At 43.3% G+C, this 16,371-nt stretch overlaps 1 protein-coding gene across 4 annotated transcripts in view; it reads right to left on the reverse strand.

Moving 5' to 3' along the window:
• Positions 1 to 16,371, reverse strand: part of DIS3L2 (DIS3 like 3'-5' exoribonuclease 2) — a 356,855-nt gene that overhangs the window by 128,938 nt on the left and 211,546 nt on the right. The gene's annotated exons all lie outside the window — the stretch shown is intronic.

The raw sequence follows: 16,371 nt of genomic DNA on the forward strand, positions 1-16,371 counted from the left end.
TCAGGGAAAAAAAGAATTTAAGATTCCCCACTCTCATCTGTCTCACACTCGGGGCCCACCCTCCTACAGGGCAGCACTGGGGTTTTCCACCCAGTCCTGTAACATTAATACTTTAGGGGAAACCCAAACCCATCTAAGAAATATTGGCCGCTATGGGATCACAGAACAGGCCTATTTCCCACAGAGGAAGGGGCTGTCTGGAAAGCTGAGGAAAACCAGTGTGGCTCAAAGTTCAGCTGCTTCCCTGTGTGAGCTTCGCAGCTGTGTTGTTGGGTCACCAGGAGCAGAGAGATCTGCCTGCAAAGATCGAGGAACTCAGCCCGGAGAGAACGTGGCCAAGCGTCTCAGACGGCTCAACTCCCAATTTCCGTATTACCAGTATCTAAAACCAACACTGGGAGAAGGTAAAATAAAGTGTCTTCTTTTGAAGTCAGAGTTGTAATATACTGGCCTACCAGGTCAATATTGACTAAAGGAAAAGAGAGAGGATTATTACATCATGATACAAACCATCATTTTAAATTCAGTCTGTGTGCTGTTACTACACACGAACTTTCTGTCCTTAGTCAAAATTGACAAACTGACAAAGAGCTCATTACAGGAGATAAAACATGCAGGGGCCAATCAAAACAGATTTGAGAGGCTTAAATTTCTCTCGGGATTCCCAGAAGAGCCTCTAAAACCAGCAAAGAGGAGCTCTCTTACTCTCTCCTTTGGACCTTTTTTTATGGAAACCCTAAGTAAATATTTTATTACATATATTTACATAATGTGAACTTGCAGAACTCTTGAGTTTTTATTCTATGAAAGAGAAAATACAAATCCAAAAGGTTATGTAGTATATGCTGCCAAACATCTAGGACCAATTTGATGTTTCAAAAAGTAGTCTTCCATACAAAAGTATTCCTTAATTTTTTTTTTAAACATTAAAAATGTTCATCTGCTGGGGCTAAGGTGAGTCCTGAGAGTTGTGAAGAGCTGCGGAAGCAGAGGAAGGGAGAGTTCCCAAGGCCAGCCGTGTGTGGCTCACTGTGCACACTCCCAGACTTCCATGACTGCCCCTTTGGATGAACCTGAGTGAACACCACAGCGCTCCACCAATGAAAACGCTGACAGAACACAACACAGGGGCTTAAGCGTCTTCTCTTCCAAGCTGGCCTCCCAGTCAGTCAGCCACATTCCGACTGCGTCCCTGTCAGGCAGCCCGTGACAGGCCCTCCTGGGTGGGGAGCTCACATCCTGAAGCCACTTGCTCTGAGGAGCTCTGGTCGTGAGCAAGAGCTTCCTTACACAGACCCAGGATACACAGAAATGGGGCCAAGAGATTATTCTAGCACTGGGCATCTGTGAGAGGATCCGTCTGCGTAAGGCACCCGCAGTCTAATGGGGCGGGCAGGCATGCTAACACGGTGGCGGTCTGGTGTGACCAGGGCTATGAGAGAGGAAGGCTGCAAAACCTCATTCTGTGGGAGCGAGCTGAGATGAAATCTGTTTCAACTTCACTGAGAACATGTGAAAGTGTTTTGCAATCTAGAACAACAACATGAACATAACGTTGACAATGATGATCATAAAAATGATAAGGATAGCAGTAGTGACCATTTACTTAATATCTATTTTGTGCCAGGGGCTCCACACACATTCATGTAGCTTTGACAATAGCCATATAAACCGTGTTTCACAGATGAGTCATCTGAGGCTCAGAGAGGTTCCAGGTCACTTGTCTAAGGTTACCTGGCTAGTAATGCAATAAACCCTGGATTCAAAACTGGGGCAGATCCAGAGCCTCTGCTCCCTTTTATGACCGCCCTCGCCAGCAACCGCTGTCGGGGTAACTCCAGGACGAGCCAACACAGCCCATGTTTCCATCTCAGTGGGTCACAGCTGGAAGTCCCTCCCTGTCTCTTCTCATTGAGCAGAAGCCACATTCTTGGCTCTGGATTCAGCAGTCCTGTCAGGGACTTTTCCCAGTGCTGTTTGCAGCCACATCCCTACTCCCACAGCCATCTCTTTAGCCTCTTGTCACAGGGACTGACTGCAGAACAACCTCTAAGCCATCAACTCTAGTCCTATTCAATTAAAAGTCCCTGAGATGGAACCATTCCTTTCCACACTTCTGCTCTGCAGTCATCTTTAGCAGTGGCAGAGTGACTGTCCTAGGTACTTGAAAGGGTCAAGCCTGTTGCAGAAGGGAAAGTACCAAGCGTCCCTTTACCAGGAGTGAGAGCAGGGCCTTCCAGACGTGGGTCACCAGTGTTCACCTTTACCCCCTGCGCAAACCCTGCAGGCCCCCACAGCCCTGAGCATGCAGCCCAGTCCTGGCTTCTAAGGTCTTACTAGCCTGGCTCCTGCCAGCGTTCTTGCCCTTTGGCTTGTTTCTTCCACTCCTCTCTCTGCATGCTGTGCTCTGTCACTGTATCACAAAGCAGTAATCGTGACAAAATTTGTCATCATGTAGGTCTGCCCTGTGCACGTTCAACTTTCCTGGCCCTAAGCCCTTGAGTACCACAAACTGTCACCAAACTTCTTAAACTGTTCAAACCCATCACCTCCCTTGCAGGGCGCTTTCCTGTTTCTTTTCCTGATGACCCCCACCAGTCCTGTAGACCCCTGTGTAAAACCCACTCCCTCTGGCTGGCTTTCCCAATGATCTAGACCAGGTTGCCCCCCTCCCAAATTTGGTGTCTCCCACAGAATCTTACACCCTCCCTGCAGCCCCCACCCCCACTGGAAGGAGGTCCTGACATAGGTATCTCCCCTATCCTCTGTAATCAGCACAAAGAGCAAGGAAAAGATAGAGTGCACGGCTGGCACATGAGGTGGCGCTAGTGGTAAAGACTCTGCCTGCCATTTCAGGAGATGCAAGAGACGGGGGTTTGATCCATGGGTCAGGAAGAGAAGGTCGGGAAAAGACACGGAGAAGGAAATGGCAAGTCACTCTAGTACTCTTGCTGGGAGAACCTCACGGACAGAGAAGCCTGGTGGGCTACAGTCCATGGGGCTGCAAAAGAGTCAGACATGATTGAGCACACACGCAAGAAAATAAAAACACAGGGCAGATTCGCTGCCACTCTGGGTGGAAAGGGACTGTAAACCCTGCCTGGTCTAACTGTGCAGAGTCCTCCCCACACCAGGTTCTTCCCTGAAAGTGTCCAACCTTCCATTTGCACGTCCGACGTGCCTGCCAAACCCCTACTTGCTAGTGCAGCCCACTCCACCCTCAGACATCAATGACGATGTAGACAAATCTCCCCTCAGAACCAAAACACCTGCTGAGCATCCCCGCCTGACGGCCCAGTTCCACCCCCCACGGGGCCGCCACATCTCCTCCAGGGACAGCACTCTGCCTTCAATAATGAGTGAAGTGGCCCATCTCTTTCACCGGGGGTGGGGGGGAGGGGGAGGGGCTCTCCTTGGGGGGCAGCAGCAGCAGCTCCGAATGTTTACCCCCTGAGTCTGCCGCCCCTGGGTCTTCTCTCAGTGAAACAGCCACGTGGCTTGGGATCAAGTCACTTTGGAATCCTCAACACCCTCCTCCCAAACGTGCTCCTAATAACCACTTTCATTCACTCAATTAGCCACTTAACACATACTTATTAGGCTCCTACTATATGACAGGCATGTTTTTTTCCTAGGCGCTGGAGACATACAAGTAAACAAGACTGACGAGGTTCCTTCTCTTGTGGAGCTTACACTCTCGAAGAGGAGAGAAAGACAATAAGCAAACAAATAAATGCTAAGATTGCTTACCATAGCAAAAACGACTTGGAAGAAAATAAAACACAGTGAGTGATGAGAACGCCTGGGACCTACCTCAGATTTGGTTTGGAAAGGTGTCCCTGAGGAAACAGACTGAGATTTGTGTATATAAAAGGAAGTCATATATTGACAGAGTGGAGAGCATCCCATGGAGGAAAATCACTAGAGCAAAGGTTTGGGGGTGTGGGCAGTGCGGGGTGGCTGGGTGCATTCCAGAAACAGAAAGAAGATAGGAAAGGAGGGAACTGGAAGCCAGGAGGCTAGAGAGGAGGCCCAGTGAGAGATGCCCCGATGGGCCAGGAGGAAGTGTTTATATTTCGCGTGTAATTGGAACCCAGCAGGGAGTTTTAAGCAGAGAAGCGACACATGTTGGATATGCCACGTTCACCTCCTCATGCTGCCAGTGACCTCGTCCTCGTACCATGTTCTACTGATGCACCCAGGGTCAGACCGGACTGAAAACAGCAGGCCTGAAGGAGGTCACAACCTCTCAGGAACAACACCAACAGGCAAACAAAGTTGAGCAATCCTTCGGTGACGTCACACGTGTGATAAACAGAGGGAGATGAAAAGGAGCACAGCCCACTAGACACACTGACAGATGCAGCAGGTGTCGGGCTTCCTGTCCCGCAGACTGCTTTCCATCTGGTCCACGTGACGGGAACACACTGCTCTGGCTAGGGTCACTCTCTTGACCTTGTGGTCGGTTTTCCTAAAAACATGTCTTAAGAGAGTGAAAAAAAAAAACAACAACAACAACAGTGTTCTGGAAGCTCAGAAATGGTGAGCCAGTCGAGAAGATGGAGAGAAAGGGACTTTCTGCCATCCAGACATCCCCAGCTGGGAGGGGCCTCACATACAGCAGCAACCCAGTCGGAATGCAGGCCCTGACCTTAGTGAAGTCACTCAGTCATGTCCAACTCTTTGCAACCCCATGGACTGTAGCCCACCAGGCTTCTCTGTCCATGGAATTTTCCAGGCAAGAGTACTAGAGTGGGTTGCCATTTCCTTCTCCAGGGGATCTTCCCAACTCAGGGATTGAACCTGGGTCTCCTGCACTGCAGGCAGATGCTTTACCATCTGAGCCACCAGGAAAGCCACGAGGGAAGCCAAACTAAACTAAGACCTTAGTTTGGTCCCACTAAATTTTAGAGACCAACTCCCTTTCCTAGGGACAACTGGGCTTGGATCACCGTGTAGTCACACAACCAACTCCATCTTTTAGTTGGGCTAAGAAAATTCCCTCTGACTCTGGTGGAAACACTGACTGGGCTGCCAGGTAAGAGGGGCAAGTAAAAGTCTGACGTCTTCCAGTTCTGTGTGGTATTTGGTTATGTAATCAAATGCAAAAGTTGACCACTGGTACAGCAAGCCATGGCAGAAGTCCATGGCCATGACATAGTGATGGTTTGAGAATATTTCATAAGCTTAAAAGGAGGCAACATAAAAAATTCTAGGATAAGTAAATCTGAATGCAATGTAAGGTCCCTGTGCATAAGAAGAGGGTTGTACAAGATGATTTCTTAGGTTCTCCTGAAGGCTAGGATTTGAAGAGTCTGGGACTGTCTTTCTTGTATTTTCTTTTGGCCATCCAGCAAAGGGTTAATGAGAAGTATTAGCTGCAGCACCGTAACTGGTGAGCTCACCTTCTGGAACCAAGCAGCCTACAGAACCTTTTTCCTTCATTATTACAAAGGGCTCTATCAATCTGCAAGTGCTCACTAAACTGCCCACACAGCAATTTTTGTCATGTTCAATCTAATTCTCAGGAATCTAAGTTTTAAATTTATACGAACAGCATGGAAGAGGAACACCCAGGTAGTAAATTCCACTTTTCCCCTTCCAAATGATTTGAGCGATGGCCTCCTTCATTAACAGGGAAGAGAATGAGCAGTTGAGCATGGGAGGCTGCCACACCCAACGTCTGGGAACTTCAAGGCGTTTCAGGAGCGGGGAGAGCCCAGGTCAGACCTGGGACAGAGAGCACAGGCTCACGAGAAGTCTGGAGTGCAGGAGGGCAGGCACTTCGTCCTTCCTCACTGCCAGAAGAGAGTGAGGTCAGAAGGGCCGAGAAGGACCCTCAAAGGCAGTTACAAGGTTCGCAGGTCCATGTAAGGGCTGGGAGTGGGCTGGGAGTGGGGTGGACTGGCCATGGTTTCAGGGTTGCCAGGGCTGGGAGAGGGGAACAAGGGGTTTCATTATACTGTTCTGTCTGCTTTTGTGCGTGTTCAACATTTTCTATCCAAAATTTAAAAAAAAAAAAAAAAAAAAAAAACAACTGTAGAGGTTGAAGCTAAGGAAAGAAAAAAAAGTTTAAAAAGGAAAAATCCAGTTAAGTAAAACTAGCTACAAGTTTTCAAAGGAAGGCCAGCCAACAGAGGCAGGAGAGGGTTACCGCTTATGAGGAACAGAATTAAAAACGCCCGCAGTGACGACCTCTGCAGCCTGAGGATACGGGGACTGTTCCTTCCTACATCATACACATTTGTCATGTTTCCAGCTTCCAAAGGCTGGAAAGGGAATAAAGATGAAAAGTCTAAAGTAAAAAAAAAATGTAAACCAGTTTAAAAATGTCTGGAAAGAAATATATCAAGATGGTAAGAGTCGTTTTCTCTGAGGGGCAGGACCCTGACTTCTCTTTCTGCTGATACATAAATTCTAATTTTTATGTAAGTGGGTTACTTATTTTACAGTTTGTTGTTTTTTTTTTTTTTTTTTTTTTTAATGCACACTAACAAAATGCTGGGTCCCTCCTCAGCAGCTGCCCCCCATTCCTGGCTCCTCACCACACAGCAAGAGAAAAGCACCAGTGGCCACCCCAGGCAGGAGGCAGGAAGGAGCCAGTGGCAGCTCGCGAGCCACTGTCCTGGAGGAGAGTGGACCTCCACACTCTGCAGGCAAGCTCTTAGAAGGTGTGCTCAGTAAATGAAGCAGCAGGAGCTGGGCCTACCCCACCCCTGTGGAACAGGAAACAACCATTCCCATGGCTGAAAGGTGACTTCCCAGGCTTCTGCCACCACTTTGGAGGTTTGGTGTGTATGGCTCGCTTGAAGAGCCTATTTCTCTTGCCCGCAAGAGCGTAACAAGGCTTGCAGGAGTCCAGCAAACTGGTTTCCCAAAGATACAAGTCTGAAAACCAAATTTTAGCATGTTTGCACATTCACTTATGGATTTTTCTATTTTAAAAAGCCTCGCTATTAACAAAACATAATCAACTAGTGTCTCAAAATACAAATTTAAAGAGATGAACAATCTTCAACAAGTTTAAAATATAAACATCCATGAGTATTTAAATGACTATTTACAAAATGTTAACTGTTATCAACAACTGCTTAATCCAGGGATTTTCCTGGTGTTCCAATGACTAAGGCTCCACACTCCCAATGCAGGGGGCCCGGGTTCAATCCCTGGTGGGGGAAATAGAGCCCGGTGAACTAAGAGTTCACAGGCCGCAACTAAGATCCTGCGTGCTGTAACTAGAAGACAAAAGATCCTGTGTGCTGCAACTAAGACCCAGCTCAGCCAAACAAACAAATTTTTAAGAAGACAACTGCTTACTTCAATCCCAAACATCCTTTCAGTTAAAAGTAAAGCACCTTTCATGAAAGTGAAAGTTGTTCAGTCGTGTCCAACTCTTTGCAACCCCACAGACTACACAGTCCATGGAATTCTCCAGGCCAGAATACTGGAGTGGGTAGCCTTTCCCTTCTCCAGGGGATCTTTCCAACCCAGGGATTGAACCCAGGTCTCCTGCATTGCAGGCAGATTCTTTACCAGCTGAGCCACGAGGGAAGCCCAAGAATACTGGAGTGGGTAGCCTTTCCCTTCTCCAGGGGATCTTTCCAACCCAGGAATTGAACCAGGGTTTCTTGCATTGCAGGCGGATTCTTTATCAACTGAGCTATCAGGGAAGCCCAAAGCACCTTTCATAGTCACCTTGAATTCTGAGGTATAAAAAGCTTGTAAAATATTTTTAATATATCCTGGTGACAAAACTCTTTCACGGCTTTTCTCTCATTCTGGAGAACTCTTTTGGGGTTCATGATTTTTTTTCACCATATCCAATCAGCTCCTTTGAGATCTAATTACTCAATTTTATGAATTAATCTCTTTGCATTAAGGAAAAACTGTTTTCTAATTCCCCAAAGCTTCACAAAAGTTAACCAAAAATTGTATCTGTAATTTATGCACATTGACAGTGTGAACCCACCATATTGGTTCTCCCATAATAACAGCGTGTCAATTGCCTGCTTGTTAGAGCACTTCATTTGTATTAATTCAGTCGATGCTCCCAACGCTGTGAGACAGATTTCTTTAGATAAGGATAAGGACACTGGGCCCAGGCAGGTCAGACTCCTGAAACTAAACTCTTAACCTGTACTTTATGGGATTTACCCCTTAGTGTCAGGTATTTGCCTAACTTGTAATTGCTTCTTTCTCAACTCCTATGGGCTACAAGCACTCTCAATGCAACGTTTACAAGGGGTTATACATTAACTTCACAGAACATACATTTTTAAGACAACTAAAAGAGAGTATCACTTTCAACATGACTAAATGTGACTTTTTTGGGAACAATACATATTCACTGAAACAAAAACCCTGTCATGCACTTCTGTAATCAATAATCACTTTCTATTTCCGAATTACCCATGTATCAATTGTGGGTTTCTCAGGTGGTACCGCTAAGAGTCGGACACGACTGAGCGACTTCACTTTGACTTTTCACTTTCATGCACTGGAGAAGGAAATGGCAACCCACTCCAGTGTTCTTGCCTGGAGAATCCCAGGGACGGGGGAGCCTGGTGGGCTGCCGTCTATGGGGTCGCACAGAGTCAGACACGACTGAAGCGACTTAGCAGCAGCAGCAGCAGCAGCAGCAGGTGGTACTTAGAAAAGGCAATGGCACCCCACTCCAGTACTCTTGCCTGGAAAATCCCATGGATGGAGGAGCCTGGTAGGCTGCTGTCCATGGGGTCTCTAGGAGTCGGACATGACTGAGTGACTTCACTTTCACTTTTCACTTTCATGCATTGGAGAAGGAAATGGCAACCCACTCCAGTGTTCTTGCCTGGAGAATCCCAGGGACGGGGGAGCCTGGTGGGCTGCCGTCTATGGGGTCACACAGAGTCAGACACGACTGAAGCGACTTAGCAGCAGCAGCAGCAGGTGGTACTAGTGGTAAAGAATCCACCTGTCAATGCAGGAGATGCAAGAGATATGGGTTCAGTCCCTGGGTCGGGAAGATTCCCTGGGGTAAGAAATGGTACCCCACCACTCCATTACTCCTGCCTGGAAAATTTCATGGGCGGAGGAACCTGGTGGGATATGTCAATTGTGGTTATAACTCAGTTTTCGTATAAAATATTCTGAATTGCTAAATCTTCTAGATAACTGAACGACAAACTTTTAATAATTGTTTATAGCTTTAGTATTTCTGGATGGAACCTCTATAAATGTATTATATACTTCCTTTTCTCAATATCAGAATATAATTCAATATTAATAACTTAGGGTCACTAAAATGAACATTTCTTTTGCATTTTGCAATAGATGCTGGTGTAGAACAATAGGGCAAACGTGTCCTGGCCTCAGGACACACACTCAAATTTACTTGTCACCCCCATCACTAAAATGGAGTAAAGACTCTTCAGATGCAAAACCTCCTGGCCAACTATAACAGCAGTTATCACTGATTTGACCTGGCAAACAGAAAATACTCATATAATTCTCAGTTAAATGAATCATCTTCATAAAACTTTTATGGAACAGATACTATTAATATTCATATTTTACAGATGAAAACACTCAGGCTCAGAGAGGTGTGATGATTTGCCCAATGCCACACAGCAAACGTCAGAGCTAGGACTGGAGCAATGTTGGACTCTAGAATCCTGTTCTTCACCATCATGCCACAGGTCTACATGGGACAGCCTTTTCCTAAGGGGTTTAATCATTCCACAGTAATTGGTATCCCTTGGCTTTTGCTTTCATAGCAGCTTGAGATTTCATTCACATACAATTCCCTCAAAGTGTTCAATTCAATGGTTTTTAGTATATTCAATGTTGCACAACCATTGCCATAATTGATTTTAGAACATTTCAACAACCCCAAAAGAAACCCCATATCTGTTTTCAGTCACTCTCTGCTTCTTCCCAACCGTCCTAACCACAAGCAGCCACTAATTGACTTTCTGTCTGTGTAGATCTGTCTATTCTGGACATCTCACTTAACTGGAATCTTACGATATGTGCACAGTCTTTTGTGATTGTCTTTCATCTAGCATAATGGTTTCCAGGTTCATTCATGTTGTAGCCTACATCAGTACTTCATTTCTTTCCATGGCTGAATAATATTCTGTCATGTGGCTACACCACATTTATTTAACTATTCACTGGTTCCTAGACATTTGGGCTGTTTCCACTTTGGGGGCACTCCTTTACTCTTTAAAATAAACTTTTATTGAGGCATAAAATACATAAAGTATACACACCTTAAGTACAAATCTCAGTGAATTTTTATAAAAGAGACACAATTAGGTAATCACCCCTCCCCCTAGAGTATGTCAAGGCTGTATATTGTCACCCTGCTTATTTAACTTATATGCAGAGTACATCATGAGAAACGCTGGGCTGGAGGAAGCACAGGCTGGAATCAAGATTGCCAGGAGAAATATCAATAACCTCAGATATGCAGATGACACCACCCTTATAGCAGAAAGTGAGGAAGAACTAAAGAGCCTCTTGATAAAAGTGAAGGAGGAGAGTGAAAAAGTTGGCTTAAAGCTCAACATTCAGAAAACTAAGATCATGGCATCCGGTCCCATCACTTCATGGCAAATAGATGGGGAAACAGTGGAAACAGTGTCAGACTTTATTTTTCTGGGCTCCAAAATCACTGCAGATGGTGATTGCAGCTATGAAATTAAAAGACGCTTACTCCTTGGAAGGAAAGTTATGACCAACCTAGATAGCATATTAAAAAGCAGAGACATTACTTTGCCGACAAAGGTCCATCTAGTCAAGGCTACGGTTTTTCCAGTGGTCATGTATGGATGTGAGAGTTGGACTATAAAGAAAGCTGAGCACTGAAGAATTGATGCTTTTGAACTATGGTGTTGGAGAAGACTCTTGAGAGTCCCTTGGACTGCAAGGAGATCCAAACAGTCCATCCTAAAGGAGATCAGTCCTGGGTGTTCTTTGGAAGGACTGATGTTGAAGCTGAAACTCCAGTACTTTGGCCATCTGATGCAAGGGGCTGACTCATTTGAAAAGACCCTGATGCTGGGAAAGATTGAGGGCAGGAAGAGAAGGGGACAACAGAGGATGAGATGGTTGGATGGCATCACTGAATCAATGGACATGGATTTGGGTGGTCTTTGGGACTTGGTGATGGACAGGGAGGCCTGGCATGCTGCGGGGAGGCCTGGCATGCTGCGGTTCATGGGGTTGCAAAGAGTCGGACACAACTGAGCGACTGAACTGAACTGAACCTCCCCCTAGTTCAAAAATTAGAACGTAACCAGAATTCCAGAAGCTTCTCTTGGCGCTCCTCAGTCTCCATACACACCAAAGATAACTGCTTTTCTGATCTTTATAATCTATAACCATAGGTCATTTCTGCCTGTCTTTGCACTTTATATAAATGGATTTGTACAGTATGTATTCTGTATGTATGTGTGTATTTGGCTTCTTCTCAATGTGCTTTTGAGATCTATCCATGTTGTGTCTGAATTTACTCTGTGTCATTGCTGTGCAGTATTCCACAGTACAATTTATCCATTTTATTGTTGATAGAGACTTAGGCTGTTTTTAGTTTTTGCTATTATAAATAATGTTGCTATGAGCATTCTTCTACACATCACATGTACTCTTCCTGTGGGTATTTATCTAAGAATGAAACTGCTGGGTCATGGAGAATAAATCTATCCAGATCTATTACATACTGTACAACAGTTTTTCAAAGTAGTTGTACCTAACTTTTTCCCTACTCAGCATTGTTGTTGTTTAGTCGCTAAGTCGTATCCAACTTTCTGCAACCCCATGGACTGCAGCACACCAGGCTCCTCTGTCCTTCACTGTCTCCTGGGATTTGCTCAAATTCATGTTCATTGAGTCAGTGATGCCATCTAACCATCTCATCTTCTGCTGTCCTCTTCCCCTTTTGCCTCCAATCTTTCCCAACATCAGTGTCTTTTCCAGTGAGTTGGGTCTTTTCCAATAAGTCCACTCTGCATCAGGTGGCCAAAGTATTGGGGCTTCAGCATCAGTCCTTCTAATGAATATTCAGGGTTTATTTCCTTTAGGATTGACTGCTTTGATATCCTTGCAGTCCAAGGGACTCTTAAGAGTCTTTTCTAGCACCACAATTCGAAAGCATCAACTCTTCAATGCTCAGCCTTCTTTATGGTCCATCTCTCAGTTCTGTACATGACTACTGGAGAAACCATAGCTTTGACTATATGGACCTTGTCAGCAAAGTAACATCTCTGCTTTTTAATTGACTGTCTAGGTCTGTCATAGCTTTCCGTTCAAGGAGCAAGTGTCTTTTAATTTCATGGCCACAGTTACCATCTGCAGTGATTTTGGAGCCCAAGAAAATAAAATCGGCCACCGTTTCCACTTTTTCCCCCTTCTATTTGCCACTAAGTGATGGGACCAGATGTCATGATCTTAGTTTTCTGAATGCTGAGCTTTAAGTCAGCTTTTTCAGTGTATGAGAGTTCTAATGTATCCATTAGATCCATGGATCCATCCATATTCCCATTATATTTGGTATTGTCAGCTCTAAAATTTGTCAACTATTCTTGTAGGAACATAGTATATCTTATTGTGGTTTTAATTTCCATTTCCCCTGTGGACTAATGATGTTAAGCATTTTTTCATATGTTTTTGGCACTGGCTATCTTCTTTTATAAAATGTCTAACTCTACATATTCTCAATAAGAATCCTTTGCTCGATACACACACACACAAACATATATACACACACAAATATATGTAAAACAAACATTCTCTCCTCTGTGACTTGCCTTTTCATTATCTTAATGATGTCTTTTGATGAACAGTTCTTAAATTTAACAAAATCTAATTTACCACTCTTTTTGTTTGAAGTTAATGCTTTTTGTATCTCACGTAAATCTTTGCTAAGGTCATGAGGTTATTTTTCTATGTAATGTTCTAGAGAAGAGCTGACACTTCCAGAAGCATTAATGTTTACCTTTCATGCTATGAGTCACATGAAACTGATTTCTATATATGGCACGAAGTCGGAGTCCAAGTTCATTTTTTTCCATATGGACAGTCAACTGATCCAGGTGGTGATGGACCCATCCTTTCCTCACTATGCTGCACCTTTGCTGCAAACCAGGTGATCATACACACGTGGGTCTGTGTCTGGATTCTCTATTCTGTTCTCACCTTGACTTCTGAACAGCAATTGAGTATTTATTATTTCAGCACAAGCTTACTAAAATTCTGCACCAATTTTAAACTTTCCATTTTTATACTAATGATAGTTTTCAGTGAGCACTTACTTTTTGTCTGGCACAGTTCTAAGTACCAAGGATTATCTCATTTAATCTTCTAGGCAATTTCCAATTGGGCATTATTATCCAAGTTTTACAGGCCTAGAGAGGTTAATTCTAATCTCTAGAATATGAACTGTGCTCTTCTTATTTTTTGGCCACACTATCTACCTTTGTGCAAAAGCATCAGTAACCTATGCAACTCTAGGCATTTATTGCTAAAACCTTTAAAGCTAGGTTGTGTTTTTGCAACAACAGGCACAAATGAAGTTTTGCTCCTTTAGCTTTTCATATACTCAGTATTTTGGAACTGCAGGACACTTGAGAAACTGCCCAGTCCAAACACATATATAGTTGGGGAAAGAGACTTCCAGAGAGATTGCAGATATGCCCCAACTTACGTGATGTAGTAGAGGCAACAATGAGACAAGAACCCAGCTCTGCTCCTATTTCAGTGCTCTTTTTGGGACCACAACTGCCTCTCATCAGGCAGTCAAGTGTGCTGGATCATGGAGGCTTCTTAGCTGGCCTCCAGGTTTACCCTGGTGCCAGGTCCTTGAGGATGCCTGAGTAGTGGGTGCCAGATTATCTTGGCTTTAATGAGCAAGGAAACTGGAACCAATCAGCAGAGCTGGAAGCAGATGAACAGGCCACAGTCCAAATATGGTTTAACAAGGTGCACTGAGACATCCATGAAAAAAGAGAATTTCCAAAGCCCAGACCCCACAGGAATCAGGCAAGCAAGATTTGAATGGAACATAGGAATAAGACTTAGAGGGGTGGAGCTGCCTCTCCACTTAATCTTTCCACTTCGATTCTGTGTCCTCAAAACAGGAACTCATTGGCAAGCATCCCAGAAGCCCACTTCCATGCCAGAGGCTTTGCATGACTATTCAGTTACTTGGATTTTTTGAGTCAAGGTACAATTCAATTTAGAAATGACCATTCAACATGGACAGTTAAAACTGTTCACTCACCAGTGCCCTAAATGAACGGAGAAGACATGCACTTTCTTATGAGCTGATGGTTCTACAGAAATTTTCCATTTCTCTTCCCAGGTTCATTATCAAGAGCCATACTATGAAAATAGGATTTGTCTGTGATCAAGTACTTGGGTTGCCTGGATTTGCCTGAGGTCAGAATGACCTCTGACATAAATGATAGTAAGAGCAATAATCAGTGTTTCAAAACCAGGATTAGAAATTATTTCACATAGAAGAGGAGTGTAGGAGGAATAGTATTTGAAGTGCTGGGCATCATAAAGATGTCAGGGACAAAACCCAGAAATGGATCCAAGTAGAAAATGGCCTTAAAGTGCAATTTTTCTTTTCCAAAATCTGTGTTAAGAGTTTCAGGGGTTCTCTTCTAGAAAACAAGGAATGGATTTAGAACACCGTTTTTGATTAAGTGTTGCTGAGTCCTAACCACTGGACCACCAGGGAATTCCCATAAATCTTATTTTTAAACCACGTGTGGTATATATTTCCAATGGCTAATAAATGAAATTTTCCTAATTAAGTGTGAGTTGCCTCTTACAGTATAGTAATCAGTAGTTAGGAAGGACATCCCTTAGAAACATGGTACTTCAGGGTTCAGCTTGTTGAAGTGAATGAAACAGAGACAAGCATACATGACCAATGGGCTAAGAGAATATGAGGGACTGAATCTAAGGGCTTAAATTAAGGTACCTTGTCAGAGATGAAGTCAAATTCCAAGAGGCTATAGAAGGCCTGACACACTGTTTAGACATTATCTTTTCTGATGAACTGATCCTTCTAATTATCATTTAGATACTTTCCTTACAATTAGTAATGTTTTCTATTTTAAGAGCTATTTGTCAGACATTATAAAAAAATATACTAGCTTTCTTTTGCTTAGTACCTTATTGAAAGCTTTCCTCATCTTTTTACATTTCATCTTTTCATCCTCATGTTTTAAGTGCGTAGTTATAAACAGCATATAGCTAGATTTATCCAGTCTAACAATCTTTGCTTTTTAACTGCAGTTAAATTTGATGTGCTTATTAATTTTTTGGTACTTTAATATGCGCTTTTTATATTTCCTGCACTCTCTACTACTTTGCAAGTTATTTACTGTATTTCTATTCTTATTTAAAAGATAGTTGAAACATTTATGGAACATGAACACTATAAATATAATATATATGATATAAAATATAAAATAACACAGAAACTGAATATTTAAAATCATATGTTTATATGCTTCCAAGTCTGTTACAAAGTTAACAATAACATGGCAAAGTTTTTTCAAACAGTAATGACTTTTCGGAAAAGACCTTAATTTGACAATTAATAGTAACTCTAATACTATAAAATTGAAAATGAGATCTAATAGCTATGTTTGATATTTTGTTTCTACTTTTTAAGCTTTCCATTTTGGCAGGGCCAAAAGTAGAAACAGGAACTTCTATTATTCAAGTAAATGAATCCTACCTTTCACAACGACATGCATGAAAGGAACAGTAGAGTTGAGTTATTTGCTGTGTTTCTTTGGGGAGTAGAGGGAATGTCTACTGTTACAGTTATAATAGATAATTCTCATATTTTGGTTCAGTACTTGTACCGACAATTATGTTCCTATAGCAAGTCATCTTCTACCTTTCCTGAGCTCCGAACCTTTGTGAGGCTAACCTTTATAGGCTCAAATTTTTACACTTTCTCCTTTTTCATTATAAGCACTTAAAGCTATAAAATCTCCTCTAAGTATTGCTTTAGCTGCATCATTCCATGTTTCATAACTTTTCTGTACATTCAGTTTCACTAGAACTTTATCTCTGGCAAATCTTTAAGGCTCTGGCTAAGAGTTAATTCTTCTGGAAAGACATGCTTATGATTCTGACTGATTTCTAGAAACACCATCCATCTGGTGCCATTTTAAACTAGACGTGCTTGGCTTGGAATTTTATGGACCATGCAGGGAGTATTAATTCAGGTCTGGAGCAAACTTTCTAGGTCACTAGATATTAGACGATACCACTAGCTCTGCTGGCACATACCTCTTTCTTCAGTTATCTGCTCCTGTTTCACTACTGGCTTCTAATGGCTGGCAAGCCCTTTATTGCCAC

Source organism: Bos mutus, chromosome 2 (assembly GCF_027580195.1).
Source record: "Bos mutus isolate GX-2022 chromosome 2, NWIPB_WYAK_1.1, whole genome shotgun sequence".
NCBI lineage: Eukaryota > Metazoa > Chordata > Mammalia > Artiodactyla > Bovidae > Bos > Bos mutus.